Raw genomic sequence first — 14,021 nt, 5'->3', positions numbered from 1 at the left:
TACTTAAACCTAACTAACCTAAGGACATCACACACATCCATGCCCGAGGCAGGATTCAAACCTGCAACCGTAGCGGTCGCGCAATTCCAGGCTGAAGCACCTAGAACCACTCGGCCACTCCGGCCAGCAATAGAGAATATCCTATATATAAAATATAAATAAAGTATAATCTTAAACATTAAATTAATGGTGCATATCTCCATTTGCAGATAAGGATACAGAAAGCTTGGCACTTCTAATGCTTATGGTGAAAAGGTCCCAAATTTAGTTGAACAGAGTTGTGTACTCTCACACATTTTCTGAAAGCACACATTTACCATTTGCTGAACAGATAAATGTTCCATCTTTCTTACATGTATTTAGTTCCTGTTATAAGTGAATTTGAAATAAACTATTGATACATAAGATATTTTCACCACCTGCCAATAATGTTTGGACTGTGAACAATTTTCAGTACTTTCAAAACAGCTACAGTAAAACAGCATCAATCCAAATAATTTTAGTCCTAATTTTTGTAGTTTAAATATACTCAATTTTCCAGAATTTTGAAATTCCTTGTCAACATCTTTATCTTCCAGCACATTTATTTATTTTATATATCCAAAAACAAAGATGATGTGACTCACCGAACGAAAGCGCCGGCAGGCCGATTGGCACACAAACAAACACAAACATACACACGAAATTCCAGCCCTCGCAACCAACGGCTGCCCCACCAAGAAAGAGGGAAAGACGAAAGGATGTGGGTTCCAAGGGAGAGGGCAAGGAGTCACCCCAATCCCGGGAGCGGAAAGACCCACCCTAGGGGGAAAAAAGGACAGGCACACACTCGCGCGCACACACACACACATACACACACACACACACACACATCCATCTGCACATACACAAACACAAGCAGACATTTATTTATTTAATTATCCATCTTTAGGCATTAAAAATGCAATTGATGTCATCATTTGTGTACATATACAGTTTACATAAGTAACAGAAATGGTCTAATATATTGTAGATCATTATTGTCTAATAAGGTACAAAAATTTGTTCTTGATGCTGCACAAGGTATTTGCATTATATTTACATGTATAAGTTTAATCTAAGTGAAACTCTATTAGTACCAGTACTTAAGATCATCTTTAGTGCACATTATAAACTCTTCTATTCAATAAAAAGCTTTTTCTCTCAGCCATTTCTTTGTGACACTTTTAAACTCATTCAGTGACGCATTATGTGCCTCTATTGGCAACATGTTAAATAGTTTTACTCCCATGCACCTGTAACTATCTTGAGTTTTCTTTAGTCTAGCAACTGGGATGTCAATTTTCTGTTTAAACATGTGTCATGGTGATGGATAGATTGTCGTAGTTTGTGACTGTGTTGGTTTTCTTTTGTGTGTATCAGACAACTTAGTATAAAGAGGGCTGCAACTGTTAGTATTTTTAGATTTTTGAAATATGGTCTACAAGACTCATTATTTCTGACTCCATGGATGCATCTGACTGCCCTCTTTTGCCAAATGAAAACTTGTTTTGCTCCAGCTGAGTTTCCCCGCAACATAGTGGCGTATGTTAAATGGTTGTGGAAAAAGGCATAGTATGCATTGAGTAATAACTTATCACTAACACATGACCTTAGTTTACCTAACAAATATGTCACATGTGCTAACTTAGTACAAATATAATCGGTATGACTCTTCCATGTTAATTTTGAGTCAAGATGGATCCCAAGTAGTTTAGTTGAGACTCAATCAATCTTATCACTCTTAACACACAAGCTAAAGAGAATATTTACAGTTTTATCATGATTTATATGCAAGTCATTGAGCTGGAACCACTTGATGGCTGCTCTGAGATGAGCTTCACTTTCCTCATTTAATTTTCCTAAATCTTTCCCTGCTCTAACAAAAGTTTTATCATTTGCATAGAGTGTGGATTTACATAACATGGTTCTGGGCAAGTCATTTACATATATTATAAAAAGTAAAGGACCAAATACAGAGGCTTGTGGTACACCCTGCATGATATCCAAGACATTTGACCTCATATTGTTAAAGTGCACAATTTGTTTTCTGTTGCTCATATAGGATCTGATCAGAGATAGTTCTGAGCCTCTAATAACATAGCAGTGCAGTTTTTCTAATAGTATCCTGTGACTGATAGAGTCAAATGCCTTGCTGAGGTCCACAAAAGTGGCATTAACTGATAATTCTGATTCGAATGATGTCAATATATATGAAACAACATCTTCAACTGCTTTTGCCATAGACCTGAAGCCATACTGAGAGTCACTAAGAATATTATTCACAGACAGATGTTGACTGATTTGGAGCTGTATGCAATATTCCACTACTTTTGATATGATGGGTACAAGGGAGATTGGACAGTAATTATTAGGACAAGACTTGTCACCTTTCTTGTGCAGTGGAGTAACGACTGCCATTTTTAAGGATGAAGGGAAACAGCCACTGACAAACATCCGGTTCATAAGAGAACAGAGTGGATGTGCTATTACATCTGCTATTTTTTTTATTACAAAATTGGAGAGACCATAAATGTCTTCTGATTTTGAGTAACTTAATTTTGCTATTGCAGTCTTAATACCTGTTACTTTTACTTCTTTCCATTTAAACACAGGAACCATACCCTCAAAATTTTGTAGAAATGAATTTCTATTATTTGAGATATGGTTGTTGTCATATTTATGGATATGTTCATCTGGTGTGATACAAGCATAACACGAATTACTTTTGTTAGCATCTTTATTTCTACCCAGATGAGTCTTGATAACAGTCCAGGCTGCTTTGCATTTATTTTGGGACTTACTAATATAATCATCATTTGCCTTGCAATTGCTTAACCTATTTTCTGCCTTGTATTTGTTCCTCAAACTTATGTAGTTTGCTTTTTTTGGCTTCACTATTTTTTGATTTGTCATAGGAAATCATTAACAGAGTTCTGAGCCTTTGTAGGTCAGGTGTGAACCAGTTATGCACCGATGTGAGACCATGTTTCCTCATAGTTCCCTTATTTTTTCTCATTACTTTAGGGCAGCAAGTTTTAAATGTATCTGACAATGCACTAATGAATAATGTAAATGCCTTTTCGATATGATTACTTTCTAGCAGAATGTAATTCCAATTTGTCATCTTTATTTGTGTTCTGTAGTTATCAATGTTCTCTTCATTCAAAAGCCTAATGTATTTAATTTTATTGGAGACAGATTCTGGCTCTTTTGTTATCAATTTTAACCAAATACCTTTATGGTCTGATAAATAATGAGTATTGAATAGCCCTAGTTCATACCGATTTGTCTCAACATTTGTGATTACATACTCAAGGCAGGCAGACTGTCTTCTTGGGTTTCCATTAATGCAGTGCAAGTCATGTGATCTTAGCATATTCAGAAGATTAAGTTGTTTAGGAGTGTTTTGCCTTATATCAATATTTATGTCACTAACAATTAAAATCCTATATTTAGGCCACTTATTGAGGTGTAGTATCAGTTTCTGTAGGGCCTCTGCAAATACTTCAACATCATTATTTAATTCACAATGGATTATGGCATTGTACTTTGCTCCCCTTTGTCCAGGAGTGTGGCTAGTGGTGGTTGTTTGCTCCTAGTGTTATACTGTTTTATGAAAATTATTGTCAAATGTCGCACAATTCTCTCCAACAAACTCGGTAAAAACATAAGACATAACAGCTTCATGCTTTTAGACAGTTGTCTTCTTGAAGTAAGGATACACAGTATGTTATCTTTCTGTGCAAGGAGTAGTTTGTCTGGAATTGTCACAGAAAATTAGTCCATTTAACATAGAATGGACGTAGACAAAGTACATTAAATTTCTGATTTTGAATTTAAGGAGCATTTGGAAAGATCTGGTTGTGACTTCCTGCTAATTGTGGAAAATGCACATTCAGAAATGTGGACATTTGGGAATAGTGAGGTCTTAAATGTTGAGGTTCCCTTCCTGTGCTGAATTGTTGATATTCTTGCCTTGCACAGTCTTTCTAAGTAAAACTCCATTTATTAAGGATGAAGACCTTAACTAATTACTTGTACTGCTGCTGCAGCACTCTTGTTGTGCTATTGCAGCTCTGTTGTATACTATGCTGATCACATAAGAATCATAAGTGAGCCTAATTTATCTTTTTGGTATGAGATAGGTGATTTGCTTGAGAAGAAAGAGTGGGTCCTGTTAAATGCCATTAGAATATTCACCAGAGCTGTGTGAGCTGTCTACCACATTTTGCTTATCTTGAACATTTTCCAGCCCCAGGCTGGGTTGTTTGGAACATAAGCCTCACCATATAGTCCTGTTTCCTCACTGTCTGCGTTCACTCTGGTCCAGTCCTTGTCTCTCATTTTCAGCACTGCTTCACATTTTTCAGCCATCTGTCCCCTTGCCTTTCCTCTTTGTTGTTTCTTTCACATCTCCATTTCATGTCTCTTCTTGGAACCCTCTTGTTTTCCATTCAATTTAAGTGCCCATACCATCATAGCCTTGGTGCCATTGTAGCCTTGTTGTTTCTATCCTGCTCTGTAAGCATTCCTTTTTACTATTTTTCTCACATTTCCATTCCATATCATCTCTTCTTCTTACTGCCGTCCTGCTTCTGAGAAACTTCATTTCACACACCTGTAATCTGCTCACATATTTCCTTCATTACCCATGTTTCAGATGGTAGTGACTTCCGTACATCACTTCTTTGGTTTTGTGGGGCATCCTTGCTCCAAACCAGGTTTTTAACACTTAGCAAGAATTCCTCAGCCTGTCTGCCACATTCACTGAAGGCTCACTTCTTCCATTTTCCTCTGCCACACTTCTCAAGTACTTCACACTCTCCACTTTCAATTGTTCCTCCTATCCTTATTCTGCTATTTGGTCTATCTTTCTACTTGGAAGCAGAATCTCACATTTGTTTACAATAAATTTCATCCCCTACTGCTTATTCCCAAGCATGCAGATGTTCATGAATATCCTGTTTACCCAGATCATAACCAATACAAACAGTATTGCTTTTGCCTAAACAGTATTCCTTATGTCTTGTCTTCTCCAGTTTCTTCTGCCACCTTGGTCACTGTTGTCAAAAATCACAAAGAATAGGAGAGGTGACGGTGCACTACACTGTTCCACAAAACTTCTTGCTGGGACCAGCCTGTCCTTTTATTTCCCACTCCCAAACAAGTCAGACTTCCACAGTATCTCTCTTCATGCTTCTGATCAGTTAAACGTTAAGTGAACCATTTAGTAACTATGCTTTGAAAGTCACAAGCTTAAAGCTTCTTCAAAAGATGATGATTTTGTTAATTGTCATGGACACATTACACAAATCATGATGAATGAAATATTGTCATTAATAGTCTAAAATGCTGTCAATGGAATTTTAACATAATCCAAAATGCTGTCAATTTTAAATCCTAAATTCAGTGGAGAGTACAACCTGTGACTGGCTTAGAATCTAGTTGCATATGCTCATTTTCAATACTTTAAATTTTCTTTTCCAAAGCATTAGTTCATAGGTCAGTTATCTGTCCTACATTTGAGGTGTTCCAGCGTGATGTACTTAAGACTGGAGAGACACCCTGTGATAGTGATGAATTAAATATTTGTAGCTGTAACAGCACAACATGCTTTTAATATGTAGTGTAGTTTTAATCATCTTGTGGGAATTTTTGCTTTTAGGACAGTTGACTACAGTAATCTCACTTGAATAGGCTATAGTGATACTGAATTGATTCAATGTATATGGTATTAAGTGTAGGATATACTGTAATGCTTTATGTTTTGAACTGTGCTGAGCTTCTTGGTTTGCACTAGGAGCTGATTAGAAGTTGCTAACTGTATGATGATGTAAGCCATGGCGTCTCTATCAGAACAAGATATTTTATTTTTGTGTTTTCTAATTATACCCTCCTCTGTTTAAATTTTATTTTCAGAATTGTTAATCTGACAAGACATGCAAGCCAATGATCATTTGTTCTGCAGGTCAATGTTCTGGTGTGACTGGGGCAACAAACTGAAGATTGCGACAGTTGGCGTGCGCTGGCCCAACGAAATAACTGTAAACACTGGCAACAAGTGTTTGTACTGGGTGGATGTCAAGCTGCAGTCAATAGAATCCATCAACTTGGATGGCAGTGATTGCAGGGCATGTAGGTACATGCATTTGAAAGCAACTGCCGTGAAAAACTTGGTAACTCTTGGTCAAGGATTGGTCAGACAACAGATAAATAAGCAAATATAGGTCATGCACTGGGACAAAGAAGCCCCAAATTCATATCTCGGCTACTGTGGTTTAATCCAATCATTACTAAGCTAGGATGTACAGACCACACAAATTCAAAAGCACAGAACTACCTTAACAGAAGTAGAGGATTAAATTTAGACATTTGGTGCGCCTTAGTGCTGAGTAAAACAAATACCAACTATTTCTCACTATAAGATCCAAAACACACACTGACAGGATTCTGTGATCGTGAGTAGTGGCCTGATGTCATTAAGACTGTTGCTTGGATACACACACAAATAACCTCTTAACATTTTTTTTTTTCTTTTTTCAAATTGTTCCAAAGAATACTTTCCATTAATGAAAATCATGACTGACATATAAAGACAGCTTTTAAAGTTCAAAATAAGTTATAAAATTTTGAATATTACAAACAATAAACTCTAGAGTACAAGGTCTGTGCAAAAAATTTCTAAACTCTCCTAATTTTGCAGCAGTGGTGTGTTGGAGTAAAATGCAGTTGACATCCATGCACACACTTGCTTTTAATGTGTAACTGCCAGAACTTGCATTGTTGTACGTCTGTGAGTTGTTGTTCAATGCCATAATGCTTTGTTGAGTAGAATGTTGCATTCCACAGTTAGCGAATTTCAAAAAGGCAGTTAGAGGAGCAACACGTGTGTATTAAATTTTGCGTGAAACTCAAGAAAACTTTTATAGAGACGTCAGGTGATGCAGGAAGCCTATGGTGATGAGTACTTAAGCTGTACTCTGTGTTACAAATGGTTCACACGGTTTGAAAATGGCCGGACAGAAGTTAAAGATGATCCTCATTCAGGACTCCCTCTGATGTCCACAGACGATGCTCATATCAGGAATGTCATTGAAACTGTGTCTGCCAATCAAAGACTGACTGTCTGAGAGACTGCAGAAGAATGTAACATATCAGTTGGAGCATGTCATGAAATCCTGACACAGTTTCTTGGAATGCGTAATGTAGCCACCAAGTTCATTCCATGGTTCATGACGAAAGAAAGAGCTTCTCCTTGGAATCTGTGAAGAGCTTTTGGGTCACACAAATGAGAGAGAGAGAGCTGTTCATTAAGAGAATCATAACTCATGATGAGATGTGGATCTATGGTTATGACGCTGAGGCTGAGGTTCAACTTTCACATTGAGTTGGGAAAGGTTCTCAGAGACCAACAAAAGCTCATCAGGCCAGGTCAGATGTCAAAGCCATGCTGATAGTTTCCTTTGAAGGATTAGTTCAGGGACAAACTGTCAATTAATTGTACTATCAAGATATGTTGCGACATCTGTGAGAAATTGTGAGAAGGAAATGGCCTCAAATGTGGAGAGAGAATTCATGGCTCTTGCGTCACAATAATGCAACCACACATTCATCCCTGTTGGTGCGTGACTATTCCACAACACAAAATCAGTGTGCTGCCTCATCCTCCATACTCCCCAGACGTGGAAGCCGTGGACTTCTTTTGTTTCTAAAGTTGAAAACTCTGTCAAAAGGATGAAGATTTTGCAGTGATAGATGAGTTAAAAATTTGTAGACAGTACTCTGCACAGTCTAGCAAGTGGTGTGCCAAGACTGCTTCCAGAAGTGGAAATGGTGTTGGAAGCAGTCTACCAATTGTGGAAGAGTATTTCATAGTAGACCATACACAATAAGTAAAAGACAAGTGTAGAAAAATTTTGTGGAGTAATTTGCAAAATTTTTTTGAACAGACCTCATATATTCATGCACTGGACTTTGACTAATATATCCTGAAACCTGAAGTTATTTTTGGATGTGTGTAGCTATGAAGTCCAACCATGTATTCCACAAAAATTTCTTGTGTACATAAGTGGTGGAGCTGGCTGGAGCACAGTGAATGTATTTATCTGTAAACAGTGGTGAGCACCTGTAACTCAACTGACAAACTATCATTGCTTTCAGTAACCAATGAAACAACAATATTCTTCACTTTCTTGGCCACTAAATTCAGTGTCAAGCTCATTAAAGTGGATAGATAAACAATGTACTCACCAAGCGGTGGCAGAACACACACATTAGACAGTTGTGGTTGGCAAGCTTTCGGAGACAGTGGTTCCCTCTTCAGGCAGAAGAGTTGAAGGGAAGGAAGAAGGGTGAAGGAAAAGGACTGGAGAGGTCTAGGAAAAGGGGTAGATTTTGGGAAAGTCATCCAGAACTGCAAGTCAGAGGAGACTTAAAGTATGGAATGAGAAGGCAAGATTGATTGTTGAGGACTGCAACGGACAAGGTTGAAAAATTAGTGCTTAAAGGCGGAAGAAAGGGTAATACACAAGACAGAGATTACTACTAAAACGTTGTGTACAAGTTAATAAGAGTGAGAAGCTAAGTGCATTGTATGTAAAGGGGGTGGGAGTGGGCGATGAAAAATAGATGGGAAAGATAATGAAAGATGTAGAAAAATAAAACGGACTGAAGCAGAGAGTAGTTACAGCAAAGAAAAGCTGAGAAATTAACGTAAATTAAAGTCATGTTGGTGGTGAGAACCAAGGACATGTTGTATAGCTAGTTGACACCTGTGGAGTTCTGAGAAACTGGTGTCTGAGAGAAGAATCCAGACAAGTGGAGAAACAGGCACCGATGTCGTGAATGTCATGTTGTAGAGCGTGGTCTGCAACATGATATTGCAAGTTGCCAGTATATACTCTATGCCTGTGCCCATTCATCCTGATTGATAATTTGGTGGGAGTCATGCCAATGTAGAAGGATGAACAGTGTTTACGTATTAGCTGGTATATGTCAGATGTTTTCCAGGTGGCTTTCCGTTTGATAGTACATGTTTTGCCAGTTACAGGGCTGTTACAGGTGGTGGCAGGAGGGTGCGTAGGGGATCATGACAGGGGTAGGAGCCATAGGGTAGGGACATGGGTGCAGAAGGAGCATAGGGTCTGACAAGAATATTGCGGAGATGGAGAGAGCGATGGAAAGCTATTATAGATGCAGTGGGAAAAATGTCTGACAGAATGGATCTCATTTCAGGACACGATTTTAGGAAGTCATGGTCCTGTCAAAGTAGCTGATTAACACATTCCAGACCGGGAGTCACCAATAGTGTGCTCTGAAGCTGTTTTGTGGAGGGATCGGCAGTACCAGGATTGAATGTAATGGCCTGAGAAATTGGCTTTTCAACTAGACTGGTGCTGTAATTATATGCAGTGAAGGCTGAGGTGAAAATGGTGGTGTATTGCTGTAAAGTGTCTGCATCTGAACAAATACATTTGCCTCGGATGCCAAGGCTGTATGGGAGGGAATGTTCAACATGGAATGGATGGCAGCTGTCAAAATGTAAGTACTGTTGTTTGCTGGTAGGTTTAATGTGGACAGAAGTGTGTAGCTGGCCTTCGGTGAGTACGAGATCAACATCAATGAAAGTGGCACATGATTTGGAATAAGACTATGTGAAATTTAACTGGGAGAAGGTATTATGAGACTCCAGGAATTTAAGCAGTTCAGCATCACCATGAGTCCATATGGTAAATATGTCATCAAGTATTCAAACCAAACCAGAAGTCTCAAGACTTACGGATCCCCAGGAAAGCCCCATCCAGCTATTATGTAAACACTGTTCAGTCTTCTACATTGGTATGACTACCACCAAATAATCAATTAGGATAAATGGGCATAGGCAGAGGGTATATACCGACAACTCACAACACCCTCTTCAGACATCAGTTTCTCAGAATTCCGCAGGTGGGAAGTAGCACTACAACATGTCCCTGGCTCTTGCCACCCACCTGACCTTAATTGACATTAATTTCTTCCATCTCAGCTTTTCTTCACTGAAACTACTCTTTGCTTCACTCTGTTCTACATCATTTACTGTCTTTCCCATCTTTTTTCACTGATCCCTCCCACCTCTGTTACACACAATGCACTTAGCTTCTCACTCTTACTAACTCATGCACAATGATTTAGTAGTGCTTGCATATTACCCTGTCTTCCACCTGTAAGCTCTGAGGTTTTCAGATCCAATGCATTCCCCAACAATCAGTCTTTCCTTCTCATTCCGTATGGAAAGTCTCCCCAACCCACAGTTCTCGGTTACTTTCCTAAAATCTACCCCTTTCCTAGACCGCTCCAGTCCTTTTCCTTCTCCCTTCTTCCTTCCCCTTCAACCCTTCTGCCCGAAGAAGGACCCACTGGCTCTGAAAGCTTGCCATTGACAACAATCTTTTATGAGTGTGTTCTGCCGCTGGTTGATGAGTAGATTTTTTATGTGTCCAATTAAATAATTTAATCAATAATTTAATGTTTCTGTGTAAAACACAGGTTCACTGTTGCCATCCTTTTTTGAAAGCATTGTTTAAACAATACAGGAGAGTCTGAAAGTGTGTGTTTTGAGTATCCAAAACTGTACACAGTAAAGGTATCTATTGGCAACCACCTCAACTGAAACACGCTACAAATGTAGAACCTGACTACCAGTCTTGAAACAGACAAATGCAGGGTTTAATGTTTTAAAGCTCTGTTCTTGAGTTGACTTAGTGTACTCAGGATTTTACATTTCTGTCAGACAATAAAACCCAGAACTCAGGGTTTTATGTTCAGGGGTTAAACTTCCTGAGTTTGTAATGGTTTTTTCATTGAAGCCTCTGGTGTAGAGATGTTATGCTTTCATCTGGCAGTTCAAGTATAAATAATTCGATGACTTCTGCCACTTTAAAGTAAGATATGTAAAATTCTGTGTACAGTCCTGACCTGACTCAAAGTTATGAACTTAGGTTAATGGTACACTGTTGAAGCCCAACACACTAGCACTGCTTATTCACGAATGTCCTTACTTCAGAAGTGTGTGTGTCCAAGTGGCATGTCAACCGGTATCTACTACTTTGGTTTCTACCATGAATCACTCCACATCATGTGATTTAAGAGGGCTGATTAACAGACAGACTAATTTTGTTCACAGATGTTTATTACTCCATTCAAATGGTAGCAACTTTTCCAAAGTACTTCCCTCCTACTGAAATGCACCTTCTATAGCATCTCTGCTAGTGCTCAAACACACACTGCAGACAATTTTTTATCAGGTCCTTGAGAATCCTCACTTCTTAAGCACTGCTCACTTCTTCAGCAATGCTTACAGTCCTCAAATAAAAGGCCTCAAAGTTTTGCCTTTAGTGAAAGGAATTAAAAAGAAAATCACAGAGTGCAAGACTGGGGCTATAATGTGGATGCAGCACACAGGTAATGTTGAACTGAACCAGAAACTGGAAAACTTGATTTGTGATGTGAGGCTGCACATTGTTATGAAGTTGTCATCCAGTCTGAGGAACTTCTGGTCTTTGCTTGCAGTGTGCTTCACCAGTTCAGCCAATACTGACATGCAGTATGCTGCTGTAACAGTAGTGTGAAGGATCTGCATGCCAGTAAATCATTCCAGGACTTCCCTGCAGATGGAAAAACTTTCAGTTATCTTTTGGAGTTGGAAAACTGAGTGGTTTCTTCACCGTGCTGGCTCATTCTCCTTAAAGATCGTAATGATGCATCTGAACTGTGACTCGTCACCAGTGATATTAGATTCCAAACACAGATCCCCTCCATCAGCAAAGAGGTGCAGCACGTCATGGCTTGTTGCTACTGACACAGCATTTTGTTTGAACAGGTACAAGCAGGTACAAGCATGGGTTATAAGGATATGATCCTGCATAATTTTGAGGACACTGACATATGAAATTTTTAATACTGCTTTGAGGTTACATAATGTTACCTGCTGATCCTTATGGACAGTTGCAGCATGCTGGTGATGTTGACTTCAGTCATAGTAGAAGCCAAAACACAAAGATCACCTTGTTTAACACAGACAAGGTGGCCTTCTTTAAGTGGTTGAATTATTTAAAAATTGTTGCTCAAAGTAGTGCATCTTCACTATAAACTTACCGCAGGTTTGTGTATGTGTTGGTGGCTGTACAGTTTTAAAAAACACAGAATTTTATTGCCCCATACTCCTCCTCTTCCAATACCTCCATGGTTTGAGGTGTGAAATGCATAGTGTCCACAAAATAGAGCATTACTACCAACTTACTGTTGAGTGTGTGCTGCCACCTATACATAAAAATCTGCTCTTTCCAATTCATGGTAGAGACAGCAAAGTGTCACAGAAGCAACAGCAACAAAAAATGTTCCCTTAATGTAGACTTAAAAAGGCAAAGTATGGTGGCATCCTGGTCCATATTAATATGAGGTGAGTTCCTTTCTGACCCTTTCACATAATGAAGGTCGTCCTTGGGTACAAAAACATCAATCATTCTGTGTGAACTGCAGTAGTTCACACATTTGTCAGAAAATAACACTATGGAGCAATGCACAGATTTTGTACATTATGCCAGCAAAGCACTGCAGGCTGCAACTTGCTGCTATCAGGTAATTAAAACACATTTCAGTATCCTTAAATTTTCAAATATTTAATGTCACTTACATTGTAACCTCAGTACTGGTTCAGCTGACATACTACAAATACATTTCATCAACATCTGCTATCACTGCTCAAGCAGCTGAGCAGTTGTTTGCTCTCCCATGTCTGCCACGTGAGTTGTTTGACACTGCCTGAAACAAAGGCAGGTTTATCCAAATGGTGTAGGGGTTTTTTCATGAGGTCCTGCTAAAGGAGTATCTATAAGCATCTCTCAGTTGCCCTTTGTATAGGAACTCAAGCACTCACACTCACAGCATTCCTAAAGAATGTTACTGTATCGGCTCAGTATAAATGTGTTGGGTTCATAACTGAAACAGTGAAGTAACCCACATTGCAATAAAGCCAAAAATGCTTCTCCTAGACTTCAGTGTAGGTATACCTGTGAAAGAACTATTTATTTGCACATTTGTTAAATGTCAGGAGGGGACAGGGACTTAACATATGCTTAAATTGATGTTACGTAAGTCATGTGTGTTGCAGTAGCTGGGAAGGTTTGAGTGCACTTTCTATGTGACAACAGGTGGACGGCTGCAGTAAAGAACCAGTAGTATCAGACTCTGGGACTGTGGTTCATCTGTCTTAAGGTTTCTCAAGGGCCTACATTCAGTGAGCACAAGCTTGCTGATACCAGGGAACTTGGACCCTTTGTACATGGAAAGCTGTGCTCACACCTGGACCACTTGTTAATGTTAACTTAGTTCCTTATCTGCAGTGCTGTATTCCTAACAAAATCAGGACATGCGTAAAGATTCTGCAACTTGAAGTATCACTCACTGCTGTGCATGCAGATTAGCCTTTTAGTATAGGATATCGGCATGCCTGTTTTCATCCTTACTTTGATGTAATTTTTGGGGTTCCATACGTGCAGTGGAGGTCCCACAACCGAAATAAACATCAAAGTAGATTGCAAAAAAGTTAATTATGCAGTGCTGTCAAAACTGTATGGAAGACTCTTTCTCTGATGTACTACAGGGAGTACATCAACACAACTTTGGTTACATTTGAAAATTCTCAAAAGGTCCTAATGTTCTTGCCCTTCTAACAGTGGGCTTGCAATGTCACAGGGCCATTTCTTAATGTACAAAATATTCATATCTTTCATGTAGGATTTGAGTATTTTTGTTTGAAATTAGCCTTTGCTTCATTGTCTCTAACGCCCTGACAAAATTGTTTCCTGTTAATTTGGGAAGTCATTTTGCTTAATTATCTTCTAGGAACCAGTGAAATGTTTTTGAAATGCTCTTCTGAAATAACTTTCTCTGCTTCCCTTGTTCAAGCACATGGCTTTCTTTAAATTGTTCAATGGCTTCTACTGACCTCATAATTGCCCTGT

General features: G+C 38.8%; 1 long non-coding RNA gene across 1 annotated transcript in view; it reads right to left on the bottom strand.

The window, feature by feature from the left end:
• The window catches only part of LOC124554105, a 29,559-nt gene extending 16,746 nt beyond the window's left edge, over positions 1-12,813 (bottom strand). Inside the window, exon 1 of the long non-coding RNA XR_006968242.1 lies at positions 12,692-12,813. This is a non-coding gene — a long non-coding RNA (uncharacterized LOC124554105). The remainder of the gene's footprint in view (positions 1-12,691) is intronic.
• Between the last annotated feature and the right edge of the window lie 1,208 nt (positions 12,814-14,021).

This window comes from Schistocerca americana, chromosome 11, assembly GCF_021461395.2.
Source record: "Schistocerca americana isolate TAMUIC-IGC-003095 chromosome 11, iqSchAmer2.1, whole genome shotgun sequence".
In the NCBI taxonomy this organism is placed as follows: Eukaryota; Metazoa; Arthropoda; class Insecta; order Orthoptera; family Acrididae; genus Schistocerca; species Schistocerca americana.
Note: the sequence above shows the minus strand (reverse complement) of the source record. Positions and strands in the feature narration are given on the sequence as shown.